The sequence below is a fragment of the Oryx dammah genome, unplaced genomic scaffold (genome assembly GCF_014754425.2).
Source record: "Oryx dammah isolate SB20612 unplaced genomic scaffold, SCBI_Odam_1.1 HiC_scaffold_2, whole genome shotgun sequence".
Taxonomy (NCBI): Eukaryota; Metazoa; Chordata; class Mammalia; order Artiodactyla; family Bovidae; genus Oryx; species Oryx dammah.
Genome location: NW_024070186.1, coordinates 100,758,600 through 100,777,073, shown reverse-complemented (window position 1 = coordinate 100,777,073; position 18,474 = coordinate 100,758,600).

The following is an 18,474-nucleotide window of genomic DNA, read 5'->3' as shown; positions in this document are numbered from 1 at the left end:
GGAGGATTTTGAGATTTACCTTGCTAGCTTCAAACTGTGTGGTAGTTTGAACATTCTTTGGCATTGCCCTTCTTTGGAACTGGAATGAAAACTGACCCTTTCCGGTCTTGTGACCACTGCTGAGTTTTCCAAATTTGCTGGCATATAGAGTGCAGCACTTTAACAGCATCATCTTTTAGAATTTGAAACAGCTCAGCTGGAATTCCATCACCTCCACTAGCTTTGTTCACAGTGATCACGGATCACTGCTATCATGGGATCCACATGGATCATAGCCTTGTCTAACTCAGTGAAACTATGAGCCCTGCCATGTTGGGCCACTGAAGACAGATGGTCATGGTGGAGAGTTCAGACAAAACATTATCACTGGGGAAGGGAATGGAAAACCACTCAGCATTTTTGCCTTGAGAACCCCATGAACAGTTGGAAAAGGCAAAAAGATATGACAGTGAAAGATGATCTCCCCAGGTTGGTAGGTGTCCAATATACTATTGGAGAAGAACAGAGAAATAGCTCCAGAAGGAATGAAGACGCCCAATGTCTGGGTATGTCTGGCAGTGAAAGTAAAGTCCGATATTATAAAGAACAGTACTGCATAGGAACCTAGAATGTTAGGTCCAAGAATCAAGGTAAATTGGAAGTGGTCAAACAGAAGATGGCAAGAGTGAACACTGACATTTTAGGAATCAGTGAACTAAAATGGACTGGAATGGGTGAATTTAATTCAGATGACCATTATATCTACTACTGTAGGCTAGAATCTCTTAGAAGAAATGGAGTGGCCCTCACAGTCAACAAAAGAGTCTGAAATGCTGTTCTTGGGTGCAATCTCAAAAACTACAGAATGATCTCTGTTTCCAAGGCAAACCATTCAATATCACAGTAATCCAAGTCTATGCTCCAACCACTAATGCTGAAGACCCTGAAGTTGAAAGATTCTGTGAAGACCTACAAGACATTCTAGAACTAACACCCAATAAAAGATGTTCTTTGCATCATAGAGGACTGGAATGCAAAAGTAGGAAGTCAGTAGATACCTGGAATAACAGGGAAGTTTGGCCTTGGAGTACAAAATGAAGCAAGGCAAAGGCTAACAGATTTTTGCCAAGAGAACATACTAGTCATAGCAAATACCCTCTCCCAACAACACAAGTGGAGAAGGCAATGGCACCCCACTCCAGTACTCTTGCCTGGAAAATCCCATGGGCGGAGGAGCCTGGTGGGCTGCAGTCCATGGGGTCGCTAAGAGTTGGACATGACTGAGCGACTTTTCTTTCACTTTTCACTTTCATGCACTGGAGAAGGAAATGGCAACCCACTCCAGTGTTCTTGCCTGCAGAATCCCAGGGACAGGGGAGCCTGGTGGGCTGCCATCTATGGGGTCGCACAGAGTCAGACACAACTGAAGCGACTTAGCAGCAGCAGCAACAACACAAGAAGCGATTCAACACATAGACATCACCAGATGGTCAATAACAAAATCAGATTGACTACATTCTTTGCAGCTGAAGATGGAGAAGCTCTAAACAGTCAGCAAAACAAGACTGGCAGCTACTGTGGTTCAGATAGTGAATTCCTTACTGCAAAATTCAGACTCAAATTGAAGAAAGTAGGGTAAACCACTAGACCATTCAGGTATGAAAGTGAATGTGAGAGTTGCTCAGTCGTGTCTGACTGTTTGCAACCACATGGACTATACAGTCTATGGGATTCTCCAGGCCAGAATATTGGCATGGGTAGCCTTTCCCCTCTCCAAGGGATCTTCCCAATCCAGGGATCAAACACAGGTCTCCCACATTGCAGGTAGATTCTTTACCAGCTGAGCCACAGGGTAGCCCAATTCAGCTATGACCTAAATCAAATCCCTTACGATTATACAGTGGAAGTGACTGTAGAAATAGATTCAAGGGATTAGATGTGATCGACAGAGTATCTAAAGAACTATAGATCAAGGTTCATAACATTGTACAGGAGGCGATGATCAAAACCATTCCCAAGATAAAGAAATGCAAAAAGGCAAAATGGTTGTCTGAGGCAGCCTTACAAATAGCTGAGAAAAGAAGAGAAGCAAAAGGCAAAGGAGAAAAGGAAAGATATACCCATTTGAATGCAGAGTTCCAAAGAATAGTAAGGAGGGATAAAGAAATCCTTCCTAAATGAACAATGCAAAGAAATAGAGGAAAAGAATAGAATGAGAAAGACTAGAGATCTCATCAAGAAAATTGGAGATACCAAGGGAACATTTCATGCAAAGATGGGCAAAATAAAGGACAGAAATTATATAGACCTAACAGAAGCAGAAGATATTAAGAAGTGGCAAGAATACCCAGAAAAACTATACAAAAAGATCTTAATATATAGTATAGTATGATCATTCACCTAGTGTCAGACATCCTGGAGTGCTAAGTCAAGTGAGCCATAGGAAGCATCACTATGAACAAAGCTAGTGGAGGTGGTAGAATTCCAGCTGACCTGAATCAATTCCTTTATACTATTGACATCATATATTTTACTTGTATTTACATTGTAAATGTCATAAGAAATTATTTTTATTTTCATTTTAAGCCGTCAGTTGTACATTCAGTTCAGTTCAGTTCAGTTCAGTCGTTCAGTCATGTCTGAATCTTTGCGACCCCATGAATCGCAGCACGCCAGGCCTCCCTATTCATCATCAATTCCAAGAATTTACCCAAACTCATGTCCATCAAGTCGGTGATGCCATCCAGCCATCTCATCCTCTGTTGTCTCCTTCTCCTCCTGCCCCCAATCCCTCCCAACATCAGGGTCTTTTCCAATGAGTCACCTCTTCGTATGAGGTGGCCAAAGTATTGGAATTTCAGCTTCAACATCAGTCCTTCCAATGAACACCCAGGACTGATCTCTTTTAGGATGGACTAGTTAGATTTCCTTGAAGTCCAAGAGATTCTCAAGAGTCTTCTCCAATACCACTGTTCAAAAGCATCAATTCTTTGGTGCTCAGCTTTCTTCACAGTCCCAACTCTCACATCCATATATGACCAATTTGTTGGACCTTTGTTGGCAAAGTAATGTCTCTGCTTTTCAATATGCTATCTAGGTTGGTCATAACTTTTCTTCCAAGGAGTGAGCGTCTTTTAATTTCATGGCTATAATCACCATCTGCAGTGATTTTGGAGCCCCAAAAAATAAAGTCTGACACTGTTTCCACTGTTTCCCCATCAATTTCCCATGAAGTGATGGGACCTGATGCCATGATCTTCGTTTTCTGAATGTTGAGCTTTAAGCCAACTTTTTCACTCTCCTCTTTCACTTTCATCAAGAGGCTTTTTAGTTCCTCTTCACTTTCTGCCATAAGGGTGGTGTCATCTGCATATCTGAGGTTATTGATATTTCTCCCGGCAATCTTGATTCCAGCTTGTGCTTCTTCCAGCCCAGCACAGTTTCTCTTGATGTACTCTGCATATGTTAAATAAGCAGGGTGACAATATGCAGCCTTGACGTACTCCTTTTCCTATTTGAAACCAGTCTGTTGTTCCATGTCCAGTTCTAACTGTTGTTTCTTGACCTGCATATAGGTTTCTCATTAAAGAAATCATAAAAAGAAAAACACAGTCATTTCATATAGGCACCATTTCTCAAACACATTATTCCTGCCTATAAACCTGAACTCTACCTGCTATTATTTTCCTTCTTGGGCAGGTCGCTGACAACAAATTCTGCTGGTTTTTCTTTACTAAAAAAAACCATAAATTTATTTTACCTTCATTTGTGCGAATGTTTTTTCAGTGCCAACAGAAGCTGAGTTGATGATATTTTTTTTAGCACTTAAAGAGTGTTGTTCTTATTATTCCTCTGTATGTGCTTTTCCTCCCTCTGGCTATTTTTTATGATTTCAAAGGTTTTTGAAACTCTTTGTTTTCAGCAGTTTGATTGTGTTGTGCACTGGTGTGGCTTTCTTTTCATGTGTCCTATTTGGAGTTTGCTGAATTTCTTACATTTGTAGGTCAATGTTTCTATCAAATCTGGGGAAAGTTTGACCACTATTTCTTAAATATTTGTCTGTCTCTTGTTCACTCTTTCCCTTCTGGGACCCCAATTTCACGCTCTTTGTACTTTCTGATGTTCAATAGAAATATGTTCAATAGGTCAGTGAGGCTCTGTTCCTTTTTGTTGTAGTTGATGATAATCTGTTTTTTCCTGCTCTCCTATTGCATCATTTTAAATTATTATTTCCCATAAGTTCTCATTAAAAATTTTTCCACATATATGTCAGGTTTAACAATCTATCTCAACAGCAAAACATTCCCTATTTTCCATGGTGGTATGGAGGAAAGACTTCTAAGAAAAAATACCTAGAAAAATTTATAGCTGCTTTTGGAAGAAGATAATTATCTCTCTCTGCCAACAATGAACTAAATTGAAGTCTAGTGTGAGAATTTTGGCAAATATGTGAAACCTTGTTGCCATGGATTTGAAGAATGCTTCAAATAGCAAATTGAAAGACATTTCTGTATTGGGTATTCTATCCAAAATATGGTTCAATTAGTTACACAACTGCATTCAATGATATTTACTTTGCCAGGATTTGAAGTAGCCATTAATTTGTAATCTATTATTATAGTTGCAAAAACCTCAAAATATTTTTAGTGAGCACATTCTGATAACTAAAACAATTAACATTCTTTAAAAAGAAAAATATTTACTTCCTACCCTCAACTGCTTCCTTTCATTCTCCCAAATTGGTTCTTATGAAAGAACTTTTTGTTCCTTGTTGTTGTAATAGTGATCCAGGCTTGCTGCATAATTCTCTTTTCTAATGCTCACTGTCAATCTCAGGGCCCAAATAAGATGCAGATAAAGAAGACCAAAGCCCAGTGTTTCTGATGCATTACAGAGTCACTACATGATCTAAATCAGGAGAGTGCTTCTCTGACCATTATTTATGAACAAGGCCCTGAAGATGTCATCCTGGAGTTTACCTGATTTAAGCAAAGTGCTGATTTGTCGCTGAAATCACAAGAGAGGGTTATAGTGACGGGGACAATCAAGGGTTAGGAATGAGTCTGGAAATCTCCTCTGAAATGAGTGTGGGAATCAGGCTGCTAATTCATTGTTGGATGATTATTGCAAATCCAAAGTATGTGAGTTGGGAATGAGGTAGTAGGGGGAGGGGGCAGGTGAGAGTTACTCAACTATATAATTCCACTAAGGGACAAAAAGATAAGAAAGACATGATTCTTGGCCTTAAAATTCTCAAAATCTATTAATGGAGACAAGACACATGCAAATACATACAAGGAAAAGAGACCAAAAAAAAAAAAAAAACAAACTACGTATAAAATCAAGAATAAAAAATATTTTAACTAGAAAAATAGATTAAAATTCTAGAAGAATTTGTTTTTCAGTATTAGAATTATAATTGATGTTTTTAGTCTCTTTTTCAAATTGTGAGTAAAGTCTTTTATGACAGAAATAATACATTTATCAAGATTAAAAACACTATGAACTAATGTATTAAAAACACAGATTTGTATAATAGAAATCAATTAACCAATATCTGTTGCACACCTACTCTATGCCTAACGTCCAGCATATGTACTGAGTACTACTGAGACACAGAAGGGCCAATCTCTCATGGAGGATATAAAGCTAGGAACCCCAGAGCAATAAGGCATTCTGTGCAGCAAACTGTAAATCATGGGGGTAGATGATTCATCCACTGATTAATTTTCCCACTAAATATTACCTATCTTCTGTGGCTCTAAAACAGTTACAAAAGAGTTGATCCCTAGACTCATGGAGCTTATGGCTTGGTAGAAGTAAACTTATGTTGGCCAATTAACCACAATAAGCTCCCTTTTTCCTTTGATTTCAGTATAAAACCGTCTTAGTTGTTTTTCCCTACCTTGCTGATTACTTTTTTATAATCTTCTCTCCTAATCCTTGAACCTTTTCTCTTTAAAAAAAAAAAAAAAATTATGCTTGGTTCCTATTATGGGGTGAACCATGTCCCTCTAAAATTCATGTTGAGGTCCTACTAGATAGCACAGGAAACTGTGCTCAGTATTATGTGGCAGCCTGGATAATCTCCCTGGAGGGGAGATTGTGGGAGAATGGATACATGCAGTGAATGGCTGAGTCCCTCTGCTGTCCTTCTGAAACTATCACAACATTGTTAATTGGCTATACTCCAATACAAAATAATTTTTTAAAAAAATTCATGTTGAAGTCCCAATCCCCAGTGCCTCAGAACCTGACTTTATTTGGAAACAGGGTTGTCATAAATGTACTCAGTTAAGATGAGGTAATACTGGAATAGGGTGGGCTCCTAATCCAACATGACAGATTCCCTTTTGAAGAGGAAAAATTTGGACTTTGACACATGCACGGGGAGAGTGCCATGTGAACATGAACACAGACATCAGGATAATGGGTCTACAAGCCAAGGAATACCAAAAACTTCTAGCAAACACCAAAAGCTAGGAGAGAGGCATGGAATGGATTCTCCCTCACAACATTCGAAGGAACCAACCTTGATCACACCTTGATCTTGGGCTTCCAGTCTCTGGAACTGTAAAACAGTAAACTTCTGTTTAAGCCACCCAGTCTATGGTATTTTGTCACAGCACCTTGAGCTAAGATATCATACTTGACTCCTGTCTCTCATACTTCATAGTCAATCTTCCAAAAAATCCAGTTGGCTCCACCTTCAAAACACATTTTTCTGCTCGCTATCTCCACTGCTTTCACCTTGATCTGAGCTATCATCTCTCTCCCTTAGATTCCTGCACTAACTGATCTTCCTGTTTTCACCCTTAATCCCCTCAGTTCACTCAACACAGCAGCCAGTATGAACCTCTTACAATGTATTTCACTTGGTATTGATCCTCTACTCATGACCTGCTATGGCTCCTGATTTTCTTCAGCAGAAGTGTCAAAGCATTTGCAGTGGCCTAAGCTAGGTGTTCTGGCACCAGACTTATATACTCTGTCATATTTTCTTCTTTCACACTGATTGAACAATACATCAAAATACTCAGATACTAAAAATTGGTTTGAGTTAGAATTAATTGCATTGATTGAACTGTCATATATGTGAACCTCAGTTTCTTAACCTATAAACTAAAAGAGGCTTAAATAATTTATAAAAATCCTTCCAGCTCTAATATTTAAAATTTTTATTAACATAAGAATTTACTCTGCTCTGACAAGTGCTGTATTGAAGGAGACCAAAATGAAGTGACTATTTTGTAATTACTGTGTTGATCTAATCAAAGCAGATAGCACACTAGGTAATTTAATCGCTGAAGTGAATTTTATTCACTTCAGATCTCTGCATTCAAACAAATTAGATAACCTCAGCCACTCCAGAGTTCTTGCCTGGAGAATCCCAGGGACTGGGGAGCCTGGTGGGCTGCCGTCTATGGGGTCGCAGAGTCGAACACGACTGAACTGACTTAGCAGCAGCAGCCATTATGTAAGAAACTAGCATCTTTAGACAATCTACATGCTCATATGTGATGATGACATTTCACATGGATTGAGATGACATACATATATGTAAGAATACCCACATGTTTATATTGACATGACTAGTATAAATATTTAGATTTCACATAGGGAAAAAAATGGCTAAAAATCCTGACTCAGGTTTCAAGATGTGAAATATTTTTAAATGCACATTTAGTTAGCATTAAATTAAAAACAAGTTGATAGAATTCTTTTTAATTTGCTAAAATATGTTTTCAAAAGTGCACTTGTTTTCTTTTATTTCATCAAAGACAGCTTTTAATACTTAAGCATTTATTTATTTCTGAACTTGAAAATTAAAGAATCTCTGTTAATATTTTCCTTGCTCCTTCTCCTCCAGCAATACTACAGCAAAAAAATACTTGCTTCTTACTCCTGGAGCACATCAGCATTTTATTTGATATTTCATTTTTTATTGGAGTATAGTTAATCTACAATTTGTGTTAGTTTCTGCTGTACAGCAAAGTGAGTCAGTTATATATACACATATATCAACTTTATTTTCACATTCTATTCCATACTGGTTATTATAGAATACTAAACAGGATTCTCTGTGCTGACAAAATGAGGTCCACTGGAGAAGGGTATGGCAAATCACTTCAGTATTCTTGTCTTGAGAACCCCATGAACAGTATGGGAAAGCAAAAAGGACACTGAAAGATGAACTCCCCAGGTAGGTAGGTGCCCAATATGCTACCGAAGATCAATAGTGAAATAACTCCAGAAAGAATGAAGAGATGGCACCAAAGCAAAAACACCACCCAGTTGTGGATGTGATTGCTGATGGAAACAAGGCTCAATGCTGTAAAGAGTAATATTGCATAGGATTCTGGAATGTCAGGCCCATGAATCAAGGCAAATTGGAAGTGATCAAACAGGAGATGGCAAGAGTAACCATTGATATTTCAAGAATCAGCGAACTAAAATGGACTGATGAGTGAATTTGACTAAGATGATCATTGTATCTACTACTGAGGGCAAGAAACCCTTAGAAGAAATGTAATAGCCATAACAGTCAACAAAAGAGTCTGGAATGCAGTACTTGGATGCAAAATATGACATCTGTCTCAAAAACGACAGAATGATCTCTGTTCATTTCCAAGGCAAACCATTCAATATCATGGCAATCCAAGTCTATGCCCCAACCAGTAATGCTGAAGACCTGAAGTTGTATGGTTCTATGAAGACCTACAAGTCCTTCTAGAACTAACACCCAAAAAAGATGTCCTTTTCCTTATAGGGGACTGGAATGCAAAAGTAGGAAGTCAAGGAACATGTGGAGTAACAGGCAAATTTGGCCTTGGAGTACAAAATGAAGCAGGGCAAAGGCTAATAGAGTTTTGCCAAGAGAACGCACTGGTCATAGCAAACACCCTCTTCCAACAACACAAGAGAAGACTCTACACATGGACACCACCAGATGGTAAACACCAAAATCAGACTGATTATATTTTTTTGCAGCCAAAGATGGAAGAAGTTCTATACAGTCAGCAAGAACAAGCCTGAGAGCTGACTGCAGCTCAGATCATGAACTCCTTATTGCCAAATTCAGACTTAAATTGAAGAAGTTAAGGAAAACTACTAGACCATTCAGGTATGACCTAAATAAAATCCCTTATGACTATCCAGTGCAAGTGAGACATAGATTTAAGGGACTAGATCTGATAAATAGAGTGCCTGATGTACTGAGGCACATGATATTATACAGGAGACAGGTATCAAGACTATGCCCAAGGGAAAAAAAAATCCAAAAAAACAAAATGGCTATCTGACTAAGCCTTACAAATAGCTGAGAAAAGAAGAGAAGCAAAAAGCATAGAAGAAAAGGAAAGATATATCCATTTGAATGCAGAATTATAAAGAACAACAAGGAGAGATAAGAAAGTCTTCCTCACTGATCAGTGCAAAGAAATAAAGGAAAACAACAGAATGGGAAAGACTAGAGATCTCTTCAAGAAAATTAGAGATACCAGGGGAATATTTCATGCAAAGATGGGCTCAATAAAGGACAGAAATTTTATGGATCTAACAGAAGTAGAAGATAGTAAGACGAGGTGGCAAGAATACATAGAAGAACTGTACAAAAAAGATCTTCATGACCCAAATAATCACGATGGTGTGATCACTCACCTAGAGCCAGACATCCTGGAATGTGAAGTCAAGTGGGCCTTAAGAAGCATGACTATGAACAAAGCTAGTGGAGGTGATGGAATTCCAGTGGAGCTATTTCAAATCCTAAAAGGTGATGCTGTGAAAGTGTTGCACTCAATATGCCAGCAAATTTGGAAAACTCAGCAGTGGCCACAGGACTGGAAAAGGTCAGTTTCCATTCCAATCCCAAAGAAAGGCAATGCCAAAGAACACTCAAACTACCACACAATTGAACTCATCTCACACGCTAGCAAAGTAATGCTCAAAATTCTCCAAGCCAGGCTTCAGCAATACGTGAATCATGAACTTTCAGATGCTCAAGCTGATTTTAGAAAAGGCAGAGGAACCAGAGATCAAATTGCCAACATCCGCTGGATCACTGAAAAATCAAGAGAGTTCCAGAACAACATCTATTTCTGCTTTATTAACTATGCCAAAGCCTCTTATGGTGTGGACCACAATAAACTGTGGAAAATTCTAAAAGAGATGGGAATACCAGACCACTTGACCTGCCTCTTGAGAAACCTGTATGCAGGTCAGGAAGCAACATTTAGAACTGGACATGGAACAACAGACTGGTTCCAAATAAGGAAAGAGTACATCAAGGCTGTATATTGTCACCCTGCTTATTTAATTTATATGCAGAGTACATCATGAGAAATGCTGGGCTGGAAGAAGCACAAGCTGGAATCAAGATTGCCGGGAGAAATATCAATAACCTCAGATATGCAGATGACACCACCCTTATGGCAGAAAGCAAAGAAAAACTAAAGAGTCTCTTGTTGAAAGTGAAAGAGGAGAGTGAAAAATTTGGCTTAAAGCTCAACATTCAGAAAACTAAGAGCATAGCATCCAGTCCCATCACTTCATGGCAAACAGATGGGGAAATAGTGAAATACTTTATTTGGGGGGCTCCAAAATCACTGCAGATGGTAACTGCAGCCATGAAATTAAAGGACACTTGCTTCTTGGAAGAAAAGCTATGACCAACCTAGACAGCATATTAAAAAGCAGACACATTACTTTGCCAACAAAGGTCAGTGTAGTCAAAGCTATGGTTTTTCCCATAGTCATGTATGAATGTGAGAGTTGGACCATAAAAAAAGCTGAGCACCGAAGAATTGATGCTTTTGAACTGTGGTGTTGCAGAAGACTCTTGAGAGTCCCTTGGATTGCAACGACATCCAACCTGTCCATCCTAAAGGAAATGGGTCCTGAAAATTCATTGGAAGGATTGATGCTGAAGCTGAAACTCCAATACTTTGGCCACCTGATGTGAAGAGCTGACTCATTTGAAAAGACTCTGATGCTGGGAAAGATTCAGGGCAGGAGGAGAAGAGGACAACAGAGGATGAGATGGTTGGATGGCATCACCAATGGACATGAGTCTGGGTAAATTCTGGGAGCCTGTGATAGACAGGGAAGCCTGGCTTGCTGCAATCCATGGGGTTGCAAAGAATCGGATATGACTGAGTGACTGAAATGAACTGAAGTATTTATGTGTTAATCCCCAAACTCTTAACCTATTCCTCCCCTGCATTCCTCTTTAGTAACCATAATTCTATATTCTATATCTTCAAGTCTGTTTCTGCTTTGTAAACAAGTTCATTTCTTTAATTTTATTTAGATTCCACATATAAGCAATATCATATTTGTTTTTCTCTGACTTACTTCACTTAATATGCTAATCTCTAGGTCCAAACATGTTGCTGCAAATGCCATTAATTCATTCCTTCTTCATGGGTGACTAATATCCCCTTATATATATATATACCACATATTCTTTATCCATTCATCTGTTAAGGGATATTTAGGTTGCGTCCATGTCTTGGCTATTATAAACAGTGCTGTTGTGAACACTGGGGTGTATATATATCATTTGAAATTAAGAGTTTTCTCTAGATATATGTCCAGGATAGGAACTGAATTAAGCTCACACAGCTCAATATTAAGGAAAAAAGAAAGACCAAAAATCTCAATCAAGAAAAAATGGGTAGAAAACCTAATTAGACATTTCTCCAAAGAAGATGGAGAAAAGGCACATGAAAAGATGCTCATAATCACTAATTATTAGAGAAATACAAATCAAAATTACCATAACGTATCACCTCACACAGGTCGGAATGGCCATCATTTAAAAATCTGCAAATAATAAATGCTGGAGAGGGTGTGGAGAAAAAGGAACCCACCTACACCATTGGTGAGAATGTAAATTCGTGTAGCCACTATGGAGAACAGTATGAAAGTTCCTAAAAGACTAAAAATAGAGTTGTGATATTACCTGTGAGGTAATTTTGATGAAATGGGGTGCAGTAGATCTGTGGAGACTACTGTGACCTTCATACTCAACCTAATCACCCGTGTTTTGCTGGAACTTGCCTTTACCTATGTCAGTTAAAAGAGAAAATTCTCTGTGAAGGTCTCACAGGTGTGTTCATAAATCATCCACTCCTGTCTTTTCTCTACAACCTCCATATTGATGATCAGGGCTCGATAAGACCCTTGAGGGGGCCAGCTTTACCACTGCCACTTCTGCCAGGAATCACCAAAGGGAATTCCAAGGGTACTTTTCCCTGATGCTCACAAAGCACCCAACCCTCAATACTCCATAGCCTCTCAATTGAGCTAAACCATTAGCACTCCAGTGTCCCCACCCTACTCATAAACTCAAATTATTGAGATGCCACTGTGTAGGCCTCAAAGTCATAAACTGAAGCAATCATAAGACACGTAGCTAGTATTCATTCCCACATATTTTAAGAGTATGCCGGGGTGACTGGAGTAATCATATTTGGATGACTTTAATCCAGAAAGATAACAAGGAGGAGGGGAGTTTTGAGCCAAATTCTTAAGGAAGATTGGAAAGCAGGAAGGAGTTTGGACATTCCCATCAGTGATAATAAAACAGTGCAAGCTAGGGGTCGGTTATCTGAGATGTATAAAAGAAGCACATTTGTTTTGCTGGAGCAGAAACTGTGTCAGATGGACACTGAATCATTCCATAGTAAAAAACAGAAGGCAGTTGTGGAGGAATTATTTGATATTCTTTCCTTAAGGTCAAATCTCCCTACCTCACAAAAAGAGTATTTCACACTTCTGAGGCAAAACTACATCCAGGATCACCTTTCATCTAAGATTATATATATATAGAAACCTACTTACTGTTTAAATATTTCTTCAGAAGAATTTTATCCCTTGGGGGTATTATTAAAACTATTGTAATGAAACTTCTCAACAACTGTAGCTACATTTGTAATGCTTGAGCAGTGCTTGGCTGAGGTACCATGACACCAAAAAACACAACAAATCCTTTGGAGGGACAAGTAGTGGCCTCTATACTTAGCAACACTATGACTACATATATCAGAGATGGAAAAGCTTCCTAGAAGAAACTTTGAATAACAAGGAATTTGGTTGGCCTTTGCTGAAAATTCTGATAAAGAGACCGAGTTTGACTTGCTGGCTAACCAAGGCAACAAGTATATTACTACAGAAGTTTTGAATATGCATATGTGCATACAGTTCATAATGTAAATTTTGTATATAAAAATATACACACATACACACACATAGAGACATGAGCACAAACATATATATGCATTTGTGGATGACAAACTCACTTTTGTTTGAGAATTATCTTGGAGAGCAACTACATCAAAATGACTCTAGATCAGTCAACCAATATTTATTGAAAAATCTGTAAATTATGTGTTACATGAGGTGGGAGCTTCAAACACAATCTCAGACTCTCAAAGAACTATAATCTTTCTTTCCTGAGAGCAGCAAAGGCAAGAAGACAAAGTATGAAGCTTGGACCTGACGGCCTGATGTTCACAGAGCTTGACAAGATCAAGCATGCTTCAGGCAATGGTGAGCACTTTACTGCCAAGAGAAGGCTGGAAGTTCCAAGAAGTATGCACTTTTCCTCCTAGAAAGTCCAAGGCAGAAACATTCAGTTTGCCTTCAGTGATGGAGGCTTATTCCAGAATATAAGAACACAAAGTCACACAAAATTTACCCTACCAGCCTAAGAATTATGCTCAGATTCAAATGTATAGGTCAATCAGGAAGTCCACAGAAACCTAGAAAATGTGTTCAGCATCTGTGATAAGACATCCTGAGTACTGGAACTCTCTCAGAAGTTATAAGAATGTATAAACTGTCATTAGGATGGTTTGCCATCACTCCCTATTGTACACTCTTTGGATAGGGTTTACCCAAGCCATCTTGGAGGCCCTTCACATTTACTTCATGTCTCCATCTCTAACTCAATTGTATCTTGTTAGTGTACCAGAGCTATTTTGGTTAAAAATGCATACTGCAGGAAAGAGCAATTTCTGACAATTTTCTCTTTCAAAGGCAGTTGCATAAGAAACACGCCTTTGAGGCAACACGTGCCTCCACCAGCCTGAAATACCAGACAACACAGAATGAGAGATGGGGTAGAACCCATGAGTTCATGCAGCAGGAGTTCACTTAGAAATCTGTCTGTGGGTGACCTCATCCAGGGGGAACAGGTATCACCCATCAGGAACCCAAGCAGAAACCCAGTCCTGGGCAGTGAAATGGCAAAGCAAAGTTCATCAGTGGGGCACCAGAGCTTGGCCAGGCTGTAAACAATGTCTTGGGTATCGAACAGTTAAATCTTCAGGGGAAAAGATGGATGGACTTGTCTAAAGAGTGGGGATGATAAAGGCAGAGGAAAAAGATAAAGTCAATAGAAGCCAAATGGAGAAACTGCAAAACAGGTGAAAAGCTAAACAGCAGTTTGGGTAATAGATCATGACTCATGGCACCAGGGAGTACTGGGGCTTTTCAGGCCTCCTCCGGTCACTGCCACTACCATCACCACTCTGGCTACCGTCACAGATTAAGCTCGCACTTGGTCAGGAATAAGTAGGTGTTCATCAGGCAGTGGGCGAGTCGGGGGAGGGGGTGGGGGGATCAATGTGCCTACAGTGTAGGGTGGGTGTAGGGTAGTCAAAAAGATAAAACTTGTATGAAGAAATAAAAGATGAAAGCAGGCACATCACTGAAATAAAGCTTGCCTCAGCTCCATGAGACCTAGGTGTGAAACTTACTTCATGCCCACAGTTATTTGAATATTCAAGAAGAATATTCAGAAGAAACTTCATAATCACATTACATTCTTCTCACTAAACTTAAAACAAAAAATACAAGGCTCTCCCAGATGTAGTCAGTGTTAAGTCTGCCTCAATGAGGCAGGGCAGAGTCTGTTAACTGATTCTGAAATTGAGCACCCGCCTTGTCTCCCATCCCACCAGCCAGGCATGTCAGGAAAACACTGCATTAGATGTCTCAGTTCATCAATCTAATAAATGAGTTCTCAAATGTCATTTTCCCTCCATATGCAGCAAACATTTCTCTATTATTTAGTTATGCTGTCTTAATTGGGTTAACTCTCAGTGCACCAGCACAGTTCCATCTGTGAGGGACGCTTATGTCATTGAACGGAGAGAGAGAGAGCGGAAAGAGAAAGGGGATGACAGTTCAGAATGACATGTGGTATGTGCTTGTCAGGATAGAAAAGAAGCATGTTAAATTCGTATTTTTCAATTAGACATCATAAAATTTGCTGGTGATATGCCATTTATTTCATTAAGAGAAACATTATCCATCTTGACTATCCCTCAAAGCAAAAGAAGTATTTTGATTAAATCCTACAAACATGGGATATTCTCCTAGTCTATTTGCCCTGCCTAACAATTGTAATGGAGATGTGGACAGCATTTAGGAAAAGTGTACAAAATAATATATGCAGAGTTTAAACCAGGATGAAGTATCTACAAGCTGGTACATAAAATTGAAGGATAGCAGAATATACCAGGATATATTGGCATCTGAATTAGTTTTATCTGAAGACAACTGAGAAGAAGTAGATACAAGGAAAGCTCTCTGCTCTTCATCTATTTGCTTAAAAGCAGGATTTAAATTTGTAAAGACATTCCCCCTCCCTTCTCTACAGAAAGGAGAGAATTTAACCAAAGGAGACAACTCTAGACCCTTATCAACCCAGAAGAATCTACATAACAAACCCTGATAAAACTAGCTTTAACTACTACTGTTGTTGTTCAGTGGCTAAATCCTGTCAGATTCTTTGTGACCTCATGGATCACAGCATGCAAGGCTTCCTTGTCCCCCACTAACTGAGTTTGCTCAAGCTCCTGTCCATTGAGTCAGTGATGCCATCCAACCATCTTATCATCACCCCCTTCTCCTCCTGCCCTCAACCTTTCCCAGCATCAGTCTTTTCCAATGAGTTGGCTTTTCCCATCAGGTGGCCAAAGTATTGGAGCTACAGCTTCAGCATCAGTGCTTCCAATGAATATTCAGGATTGATTTCCTTTACCATGGACTGGTTTGATCTCCTTGCTGTCCTAGGGATTCTCAAGATTCTTCTCCAGCACCACAGTTCAAAAGCATCAATTCTTCAGCGCTCAGTCTTTTTTATGTTCCAATTAGCTATAATTCAGTTCAGTTCAGTCACTCAGTTGTGTCTGACTCTTTGCGACCCCATGGACTGCAGCACACCAGGCCTCCCTGTCCATCACCAACTCCAAGAGTTTACCCAAACTCATGTCCATTGAGTCGGTGATCCCATCCATCCATCCCATCCTCTGTAGTCCCCTTCGCCTCCTGCCCTGAATCTTTCCCAGCATCAGGGTCTTTTCAAATGAGTCAGCCCTTCTCATCAGATGGCCAAAGTTTAATTAGTTTCCCCATATTTGCAACCCCCAAATTTGCCACCCTTAGAAACTCAAAATCCTTTCTTTTTGTCTTGTCACCTCTCTACAAAAAATTACTTTTCTTCACTAAGAAGCTATGTAAGTTCAAGTCCTAACCACCCTTTTGAGTTATTCATCACTGAGTTCTATGCTTATGTGCAATCCATCTGCTATTAAACTTCTGTTTTTCTCTTGTTAATCTGCTATGGGTTTATTTGCAGTCCAATTTCAGCATCCAGCCAATGATTCTGAGATAGCAGACGGAAAATAATTTTATCCCTTCCTTCTCATGTGCAGCAAAAATCCTGAATGGACACTTAAAATGATTATAAATTTAGTTATTAAAACATTGTGATACTTCAGAAGTGGCTAAGTCAATAAAAAAATATTGTATCAATCACAAACTAAAAAACATGTTCATGAAAAGAAATTTTGCCAAGCCCCAAAATGTTGTAGTAACTTTTTAAACTTAATATTAAATAAGTTTTATGTCATTTTCCTTTATCATTTTGAATCTGAATCAAATTCTCCCGTCATTTGGTGGTTTTTTTATGAGCTTACTATACCGACCACTTTCACATGTATAAATATTGGCTGTGTATGGTCCACATTCATGATCCATTCAGAATCTCAACTTGACTGCAGATTGATTTCTCACTGAATAAAATTCACTTCAGGGATTGAATTACCTAATTTGGCTGTCTGCATTGATCAGATTTACTGTATAATGATAAAATAATAATTTCAATTTGCACTAGCTCAAATAGATATACTACATACACAGTATTTTACCTTGTTCACAAAGAATTACATAATTTTTGAGCTAGAGAGAACTTAGACATTAACTCCCTATTTTAAAGATGAAGAGACTGAGGATACAAAATTTACCCAATTCAATTAGAGTAGACAAATCAGGAACAAAACAGTTTCTGGAATCTAAAATCATCTCAATTAGCTTTTTAGAACTAGTGTGGTAAAATAATATGTTAGGCCACTTCAATTCTAATTTTGAAACTACTGATTAGTAGTAATTTTAGGCTGCTGCTGCTAAGTCACTTCAGTCATGTCCGACTCTGTGCGACCCCATAGACGGCAGCCCACGAGGCTTCCCCGTCCCTGGGATTCTCCAGGCAAGAACACTGGAGTGGGTTGATATTTCCTTCTCCAATGCATGAAAGTAGAAAGTGAAAATTGAAAGTGAAGTCGCTCAGTCATGTCCGACTCCCAGCGACCCCATGGACTGCGGCTCACCAGGCTCCTCTGTCCATGGGATTCTCCAGGCAAGAGTGCTGGAGTGGGGTGCCATTGCCTTCTCCAATTTTTTAGGCTAGATTTTCCCAAACAAGATGGCATAAAAGAGTGAAGCTGTTGATCCTTTAGGCCCTCGCATGCCTCGGTAGGACATGAAGGAGCCTGAACTCGGGCCAGTTGTCCAAGCAAACGTGACTCTTTATCCAAGGGAGCCAAAGAAACATTCACCTATTAGTGTAGTGATGTGAAGAAACTGCAAAGGACTTGATATTTAATTCCTGAAGCAATTAAATCTAACATATCAATTAGCTGCAGAAATATGAAATAGTCTTTTCTTTCATTATATTCTGCTAGATTCTTGGGATGATACAGTTATGAGTAAGACACAGTGTATTCTATTGGTCAAAATAGGTAAGGTTATGCTGTGGTAACAAATGAATACCAAAATCTCAGGGGCTTAATCTAACTCAAATTGATATAATTTGAGATACCCTCCTCCATCTGGAATATGTGGCATCCAAGATGATGGCAGCAAGAGAAAAGATAGATGCAAGATATGCACTGGTTCTTGACTGCTTGACTCAGAAGTGATGCACAGTAATTCTGCTCTAATTTCATTGGCCAAAATTAACTACACATTCCTATCCTAATTGCCAGGGTGGAAAATACAGGGAATCATATAGATATTTTGTGACTTCTAAGAACCTCTCCTTTATTCATGAAGAAAAAAATGGGTAAATATACTTTATTTTATACCAACTTTATTCTAAGATAAGATACCGCATTCTGATTTTCCTTATATAGCTTCTAATTAGCA